This window comes from Chaetodon trifascialis, chromosome 8 (genome assembly GCF_039877785.1).
Source record: "Chaetodon trifascialis isolate fChaTrf1 chromosome 8, fChaTrf1.hap1, whole genome shotgun sequence".
NCBI lineage: Eukaryota > Metazoa > Chordata > Actinopteri > Chaetodontiformes > Chaetodontidae > Chaetodon > Chaetodon trifascialis.
In genome coordinates, this window is record NC_092063.1 from 22,157,481 (window position 1) to 22,167,274 (window position 9,794).

The window sequence follows — 9,794 nt, forward strand, 5'->3', positions numbered from 1 at the left end:
AATTAAGGTAAAGCTGGATATGAAATGAGAAATGGAGTGATAAAATATCAAGTGATTTGATTAATTTAAAGTCAGTTTCATTAAAACAGATGATTCAACAAACCCTGTAAAAAAGATGGAACCATGGGAAAATTCACCTGTTCTAATGAGCTCTGCAAGACCGTTACTGAGTCTAACTCCTCTAAGTCATGTGTTGATCCTTTACCTACAGCATTTTTAAAGTGGGTATTCAACAGTGTTTCAAGTCAAGTCCTGAATTTATAAATACATCTCTGCAAACAGGCATCTGCCCCAATGCATTTGCTGCTGTTAAACCATTACTAAAGAAACCCAACCTCGATGGTAATGCACTCACCAACTATAGGCTGATATCCAACCTTCCATTCATCAGTAAGATACTGGAAAATATAGTTTCAGGCTTTAGAACAAACCACAGCACTGAGACTAATAATTAGTTAGTGCAGCATTTGATACGATTGACCACGATATCTTAATCAGTCATCTTGAGCAGTTGCTTGATCTTTCTGACTGTGTGTTAAACTGGTTTCAGAGATCATGTGTCTGAGAAACATGACATCTGTTTTGGGGTTGCAGGGAGCTACTTTGGTCCATTACTGTTCTCACTACACATGCCATTTGGTGACATCATCAGAGAGCACGTTTTCACAGTTACACAGGCGATACACAACTGCACATCTCTGCCAAACCAAATGATGCTGCAACTATCGACTCCATTACTGAATCTCTTTTGGCAATAAAAAAATGGATGAGCAGTAATTTCCTGAAGTTAAATGAGGACAAAACTGAAATCCTTCTCCTCTGGCCTAAAACAAACAAAGAAATGCTGTTTAACAATCTGAGGAAAATAACTCCCTGGATTAATCTGAGGTTATAAATCTTGGTGTTATCCTACATTCAGATCTAAGTCCCACATCAACAAGATGACAAAAAGTTCATTTTTCCGCCTTAGAAACATAGCTACATTACGACCATTTCTACATCAAAAACATGCTGAAAAACTGTTTCATGCTTTTATTTCAAGCCATCTTGATTACTGTAACTCGCTATTTTTCAGCCTCCCGAAAACACTGAGAGACTTCAGCTCACTCAAAACTGTGCAGCTCATCTCTGAACCAGAACCAAGAGAAGAGAGAACATTAGTCCAGGTTCAGCTGCTGTGCACTGCGATCATCTGCTGCTGGTCTGTTGGACGTTTCCAGCAACAGCAGGAAGAAAATCGGGGATGCAGCCTTTGTCATTACGTCCCAAAGCTGTCGAACACACGACCTACAGATATCAGGGAAGCCGACTCACTGAGTGTTATTGAAAAAAAGCTAAAAACCTATCTCTTCACTTTGGCCTTTAACTAGCTATGACTTCGTGATGCAGGCCTGGAACTTTTGTGCTTTGCTTGCCCTTTAGCACTGCTGTGCTTCTTTTAAATTGTTCATCACTTTTTCTCCACTGGTAGTGCAACCTAGAGAGCACTTTATCATGTTTTCATGCTTATTGAGCCACTGTAGAGGGCACTTCATCATGTTTTATGTATCTGCCATAGGGGCATCCAAGGGGGCACTGTGTGGCTTTTTATTTTGGCAAACATGGCTCCACAGGGCTGCAATCTGAATTCGTACTATTCGTGACACACTTATGTATATATGTTGAAGGGATGTTTATAGACTAGGACAATTAATAAATGCACAATATAATCTAATTACAGCTGTGTAATAAATAGCCCTGTTGTAAAGTTTAAAAAGGAAAATTCTGTGTGTCAATGCTTTGGTTACTTTTGAGGCCACTGTTCGTCAGGATGTCTTATTGAACTGCTTTGCACAGTACAATACAGGTGTTTCATGTTATCGCGTTCACTCTCTGTGTTGGTCAACACTTACAGCTGTATGATACCATGTTTCAGAAAAAATGCTGTTACACTGCCTCTATACATTGACCTATTGTGCAGGCATATTTATATTTTCCATACTTTTTATGTGTCTGCACTTTAAATGAATTCAATTGTAATATACCAGGACAAAAATATGTTTTTCCTGCAACACAATCCTCTCAGCTTATTTGTCAATCCTGAGATAAACCCTGCTAATGGTGCAAGTAAAAATAGACATGAGTGTTTCCTCATCAGACCTCGTATGTGAAATCCTGGTCTTAAGGGCTCAATTTTGCTGTATTCATACCAGGAGAGCTCTCCATGCCAAGCTGGCTTATTGTTCCAGACAGGCAGAAAATCACCTTTTCAATGAGCATCATAGAGAAATGTGTGAGCGGTGTATGGTGTAGAAGCCTCCATTGCCACTCCAGTCTCCAGTTAGTGATCTGTGACAGTAGAGCAATAGAAACAACATTTAAATGGAAGGCCACTGCCAAGCAGTCAGGCTTGACGTCCCAGCAAACACGAGGGAAAAAGCACTTGATCAAAGGAAAGAAAGAGAAACAGTGAGAAAGAATAAAAGGGAGCAAGAGGGCGGAAAAGAGAAATTTCTGAGGAAATCCCAAGGCTAAAGAGAGGGAGGCAGCTTCAGACGAATACAAAGCCGTGATTGGGAAAACTAGAGAGAGCTCTTTTTTTATGAGATTGACAACTAAATTTGGATTAAAAATAATACGTTTAAATAAGTCTACAGACACCGTTCATTTTATGAATCTCATACATTGAATTTTAATGCTCTGCATATTAGGTAAATTACATCAGAGCAATATTAAGTTCCTGTTACAAGGTGGTATGTATTAATCACAGTTTCATTTTTTCAAAGTAATTGCTGGATTAAATGTGTAATAAACTGTCACACAGGAAATTCTGCATTTTATGATCCTAATAAAGCATAAAAATACAGTATTATTCACTCTAAATCATGTGTATATCAGTAGGCTTCTCTCACAGAGGACACTGACATGTCACAGTAGGAAAAGAGTAAATAAAATGAATGATTGAAATCCATTTAGCTGCTTCAGTTTCAGGTCTGAATCTGCTGCCCGGCCTGCCAGTTACGGCTCACTGCTGTGGGTGTGTGCTTTGTGTTACTGGGTCAGCTGCTGAACCGCAGTCTGTCACTGTGCGGCGGCTTGTCCTTCAGCTCATGGTGTGTGTGTACTGTGCTAAAATACACACATCATTACTATCACTAACTGTATGTAAGAAGACACTTAACATTATGGTAATGATTGTAAACACTGAACTTGGTTATTGTTAGTACTCACAGCTGTCAAACATGTTAGCATAGGGAAATTTTGGGCTGCATTTGCTCTGCCATTCATGCTCACTATAGCTTTACAGCTACATCAGCTTGTGAAGACTGCAGTCATATACAGTGACGGCAGAGGCAGAGTGCGTGATGGTCCAGGTGTCCAAGAACATCTGAGATGGAGAAGTGCTCATAATACCATCCATCCATTGTCTATACCCGACTCTCCCTTTTCGGGGTTGCGGGGGGGCTGGAGCCTATCCCACCTATCAACGGGCAAGATGCGGGGTACACCCTGAACCGGCATAAATAAATACCACATTTTGTAATAAATAATCACATGGATAACTACAGACAGAAAACAGCCTTGAAATTGTGAAACATTTCGATAAACTATAATCACTACAATTATGTAATGTTGTTTCAACTTTTTTCTTCTTTTGGGCTTTTCTAGCCTTTATTATAGAGACAGCTGAAGGTATGATAGGAAAGGGGGCAGAGAGAGGGGACACGCAACAAATGAGTTGAAGGTGAGAGTTGAACCTGTGGCCACTGCAGAGGACTGACAGCCTCAATACATGGGGCGCACATCCTACCAACTGAGCTATTGGGGAGCCCCAACAACTTTTTTCTTATTGCAAGAGCAGGGATTTCAGTGTCTTAGACAACTAAAACACCCCCAAGTAAATGCTGTAACTTTACAATGGACTTTGTTGCGTTTAGAGAGAGCCAGGCTAGCAGTTTGCCTTACTACCTGCAGTCTTTCTGCTAAGCTGAGCCAAGCCGCTGCTGGCTTCTCATCTAACTGGCAGCAATAAAGTGGAGCCATTTCCCAAAATGCTAACTATTCCATTATGCTCCCAAATTTCACATACTCTATGTGTCAGACAGACAGACAGACAGACAGACAGACAGACAGACAGACAGACATCAAAGAATCTATAACCGAAGATACACAAAATGTATATTTTCATATAAACATGTCAAACGCAGCAAACCTTCAACCTACAAATTCTGCTGCAGCCGCCTTGACGACTCCATTATTACAAATCCTTTTTTGTTGTACACAATGATTAACACATGCCACAGTCCCTAAAGGAACCAAAATCTTTTCATACACAACTGTCTGCTTAATGACATCGCCTCATCATTTCCCTGCAGTATTGTTCCTGGGTGATGCTGTACGATCATTTCCACAGAATCATAGCCCATTTCCTTTCAAACAGAACAATACAATTTCACACAAGCTGTGAGGGCTGATTGCATTAAATCACATGAGGTCAGTGTGATTGTATCACGCTGCGGAGGCCAACACAAGTGTGCTCAAAATTGAGAGTGGCAATGCTATTATTAAAAGAGTGAGAGAGAGAGATGATGAGGACCGATTGCCCTTATCATTTTCCCTCCCTAAGTCAAGTGGTGCAATCAAATGATTTTCTCTCCACTTAGATATGATTTGAGTCCTTCAAAGCCACCTCCCTCACCAACACATAAAGCGAGATAAAGCACTTATCTAGATTTCCACGACTGTTTGAGATGCAACAAGCTGTCAGGGTTTTGAAGTAGAATGATATTCTATGGATGGAAGCAATAAACCTTGCTATCAACTCTGTGTCACCCCCCCAACAGAGAAAAGACCATCTAAAATCAGAAATGGCAATTGACTTCTTTAGGCGATGAGGGCGGAGGTACTTCTGCACAGACATTTTTTAGTTAGTTAGTTTAGATTAGTTTATTTTACAGCCACATGACATAATTTTTTCCCAGCTTATGGCTCGCTATGCAGTGAGTATACATTTTTCATTGAATGGATGGATGGATGGATGGATGGATGGATGGATGGATGGATGGATGGATGGATGGATGGATGGATGGAAGTTTGTTGTGGTAAGGGTACAAACAAACAGTTTTTTCTTGACTGTGCAAAGTTCCTCACTGAGGGGGAAAAAACTCAGCACTGAGATGCACAGAAACACCAGAAAACACAACCAGCAAAGCTCTATTTTAAGCCTCACCATCCGCTCCTATGACCAAAAAATAACTTTTTATCAGAACGTTTTTGTTCTGTTGGAAACTCTGGAAAGTTTTTAGCATCCAATGCCAATATTTTAAAACGTAAATCTACAAAATCTGGACATGTCAGCTACAGTATCGTGTGGACTGGCGTGTGAAACGGCACATCATGCTTCTTTGGTGATATGGTAGCATGTACTGGTTTTTGTCATGGGTTTATGATGCCTTAAGTGAGTACCGGTAACGAGAACTGTTCTTTATTGAGTTTATTCTGCCTGAAATATGCTCCCAGCAAACCAAATGGACTAAAAAAACAGATCTTCATTCAAAAAGTCACTGAATCAGGAACTGATGAGTCTCAGCTCGTGTCGTATTGATTTCATTGTTGCTGATTTTGGAATCTCTTTGCTTGTTTGTGTTTATCTTCTGGTGCTGTGGGTGTGTGACAGTTTCTGCTGTAGTTTGCGACTGTTTCCAGCTTCATGCGTGAATTAGCTCACTTGTTTGTTGTGTTTGGCTTGTACTGTGCTTTTTGTTGACACGTTGTGACTTTGATTGCTGTCTTTTTGCTGTTCTTGTTTTGTCCAGACCCCAGTCAGACTAGCAACCCTTTTGTAGAAGTTGATGGGAATCTGAAAAAACAATAAAGAACAAAACTATAAAAGTTAGGTAACAATACAAATTTGGTAAATAGCACTGAGAGACAGTGTTTTGTTTATCCAGTAGACGGGATACTAGAACAGAAGCGCAGTAATTTTATGCATGCCATCCAATACAGTGGGGAGTGTACAAATGTGTATATTGGCGAAACCCCTGCCCCTTCGCAAATGCACATCAGAGGATGAGACTCAGCAGCGTAAACACATTAACCAGCCAGAAAACACAGTTTGATGACCAGAATATACATATTACAGAGGCCATTTATGTGGAACTGATAAAGCCCTCCGCGAACAGAGGAGAGAGTTGAGACAGCACTTGTTTGCTGTTTACTGCCGCAATAACATTGGCCTCTGGGATGGGATTGATGTTAGCAGCAGGTCCAAACACTGTTAAAAGAATAACTTGCTCATTTCACAGTGGGTGGACCAGCTGTCAGAGGTCAAAGCGTTAGTCGCTAGATTTTCATTCATTTTTCTTTTATTGTGGCGCTCAGAATACAAGATTTAATGTTTGCTGATGTACATCTCTGAGGTATACTGCGCCGGTCGTACAGACCATGAAGTGATTAATATATACATTTGGATAATGCATTTCATTAAGAAAATTCATATTTTATATGTAAATCAGTCATTGAATTCTGCCTTTCTTTAAAAAATGAGTGAAATAATATTTGCATCTACATTTAGTTTTAATGATTGTGTTTATTCATCTTCATGATCAGTCTCAGTATCACAGTTAGTTTATCTTCTGCTTTTCTGTTTTCCTCTATTTGGTAGTGTAACCATATTTAATTGGCACTACTTCTGCACTGTATTAAAAAAAAGGCTTTCATTATCCACCTGTGGTCTGTGGATTCTCAGCAGTTGGGTGTAGCATTTGAACCCTGGCTAAGTTTAGAGGCTAGGTGTTTATTTATGTCATGCTTGGGCAGTGGTGGATGGTGATTGTCATTCGTGTTTACAATATTAGCTGTGCTCTGAAGCTTGAATTCATTCCCTGTATGTGTTAAGTGTGAGCATAAGCACTTCCACATTGTTACTTTAATTGGTTGAGTCACTCTGGGGTCAATTCCTTGATGACGTCAAAGCAGCATTATATTTTCAGCTGATGTGCATCATTAGTTAGCTGCTGCAGCTTAAAAAGCTCCTACTGTTTTTAATGACCTTCCTGCTGTGGAAAAGCAGAAGAGGTTAAGTTTACTCAGGCTTAATATGTAAGGACCTGAGTGACAATTTAGCAATCCATCTCAGAGCTGAAAAACTCATTCTCATACCACACTTCCTGTAACTTAGAACGGTTTATTAGCAAGCACTCATCTGCATAGGTTGCATAGCCACTGTTTTGTATTGTGCTAACAGAATGGAAATGGAGAAAACTAGATGATTTGTGATACCATGGTGCTTTCCTGATAAGAAGGAAAAAGAACAAATTCAAGCCTATTTTCTATAAATGCTTTCAAGGAAACCAGCAAGTGTCTAACAGCTCTCCTCTCCATTGTCGGGTACAGAGACCTGACAGACAGAGGCTGGAGAGAGAGGCAGGACAGACACTAGACTCAAGAGATAAATGTATGTAGGAACAGTGTGGGAGGGGAGAGAGGGAGGGAGGGAGAACAAGAGATAGAGGAGGTGGAGAGTGGCGGACAGAGATAGAGAGAGGAGGCGAAAGCAAATTAATTTTATCTCCATTATGAATATGATGGCTGTGGCGCACTGTGGTGGTGGCCCATGCCTTTGGGTAATAGTGGACCAGGGCAGCTAATAGGGGTAGCCCTGCACATATGAAACACACACACAGAAACACACACACACTCTCTCTCTCTCTCTCTCTCTCTCTCTCTCTCTATACTTGGCGGGGTGGAAAAGCCTATGAAATAAGATGTGATACCAAGGCTCTCCAATGAAACTGATACTGACAGAAGTGTTATCTGTGGATTAGCAGCTCCTTAAAGGCTTGAAAATTAATAAAATTAAGTAATCTCTTCACCCCTGTGTATAGTAAATGGAAACCTAATTCAAAGTTACAGAGCCACTGAGAGCAGGCAGCTTCTATTTCAGCTGCATCCTCAGAATTTTTTGAAATTCTGCAAACAGCAGACTGACACAATGATACAATGGCGTCATTGAGACAAAGCATAAGTGCAGTTTGGAGGCATGTTATAAGGCTCTCAATGGCAATGCTAACATGCTGATGTTTAACAGGCGGCATGTTCACGATCTTGGACTATAGTGTGTCATGCTAACATTTACTTATACTTACTACTAATAATCACAAAGTCCTATCAGGGGAAATGGCGTGTCATTAGATTTGTAGGTATGTAGTCATAAAGTGTCCTGATGACAGCACTAAATGAAAATTAAAAGTGACTATAATCCATATTTTTAGAATATTAAAACAGTGTGACAGTGTGAAAGGGGTCGCTTGTAATGATGAACCAACAGAGAAACAAAATGCAGCTTCTGTTGGCTTAAAGAGACGTTACAGTGAGTTTCAGCTCATTGTTTAGCTGTCCAGCCCATGAAACAGCCCTAAAAACCCACTGCACACAACAGTGAACTGCAGGCAGACACAGTGAGAGATTATGTGGTGGATATACTGGAGCATTTAGCAGCTAAAGAGCCAGAAATGTTTCCTCAAATGGCCATGAGGAATGAACCCTATGCAAAAACCTTGGGATACCTTCTTTACCTTTTGTCTTGACTACTGGTTTATGGGAATCAGTCAGTTTCCCTCTCCTGTCTGCAGTATGTGCAGAACACTGCTGCTTGGTTTTTACCTGGTTCCTGCAAGCATATCGACTACATCCCCCCCATTACTCCACTGGATTCCTGTCAGTTTTCAAGTACATTTTAAAGTTTTGTAGATTTGATGTAACATTTATTGCTTGTTTTTAAAGCACTTCATGGATTGGCTCCCTCTTACCGTGTGACCTTTTAGTTCCATGCACCCCACCAAGAACACTCAGGTTCTTTGATCAGTCAGTTCTGACCGTCAAACAAAGTGATTGCAGTGCCTCACACGGCGGACTTGAATGCTTGAATCCATAATACATGAATATTCCATCTTACAATTGTTAGGAGTTTTCATTTGGAGTTAAATCAGTGGACCGACCCATCAACCGAGCGACATTCCCATAGTGCTAAAGCTGGTGTATGAAGACTACAGGAAACAGTCACTGGTGGTGCAGTGGTTAGCACTGTCCCCTTCCAGCAAGCGGGCCCTTTGTGTACGTCCACCAGCCAGCAGGGATCTTTCTGTGTGGAGTCTGCATGTTCTCCGTGTCTGTGCAAGGGACGGTCTGTACCCCACCCCCTGGCCAAAGTGGGTTCAGGTGGGCTTCCAGCACCCTGTGCAGGACAAGATGGTAGAAGTAATGGATCAATAAACTGAAATATTCACAGACTGCACTGAGTACTCATACTCATACTGTGCACATGAGAGACCATTCTTTAAGAGGTAATCACAAGTCACAATGATGCTTGATGAACATGATGATGATGATGATAATTATGATACTTTATTGTCAGATACGCTCCATTAGTAACATTACAGAAAGAAATCTATCACTATTAAGCGAATATATACATTTAACCTAACAGTATTATCACAGAGGACAATATTCAAGGCCCTTCAATGTACATTTGATCAGGGATTAAGCTCCATATTTAATTAAAAAATCAAGTCAATCATTATCACATTTTTAATGAATTATTCACAGCACTGAAGAAATCCCTTTGGATTAATCCCCCCATAGCTCCTTCTTAGTGCTCAAACACAGGATCGAATCCCTGAGGCTTTGCTTGCCTTGAATGACATTTGCTCACACAAACAAATGAAAATTGACGTGCATATACAATTGTCTGAGTGGACACATAACGTTGTTCCCATTCATTTTCTCCTTATCTCTCCCTCACTCACATTCTTCCG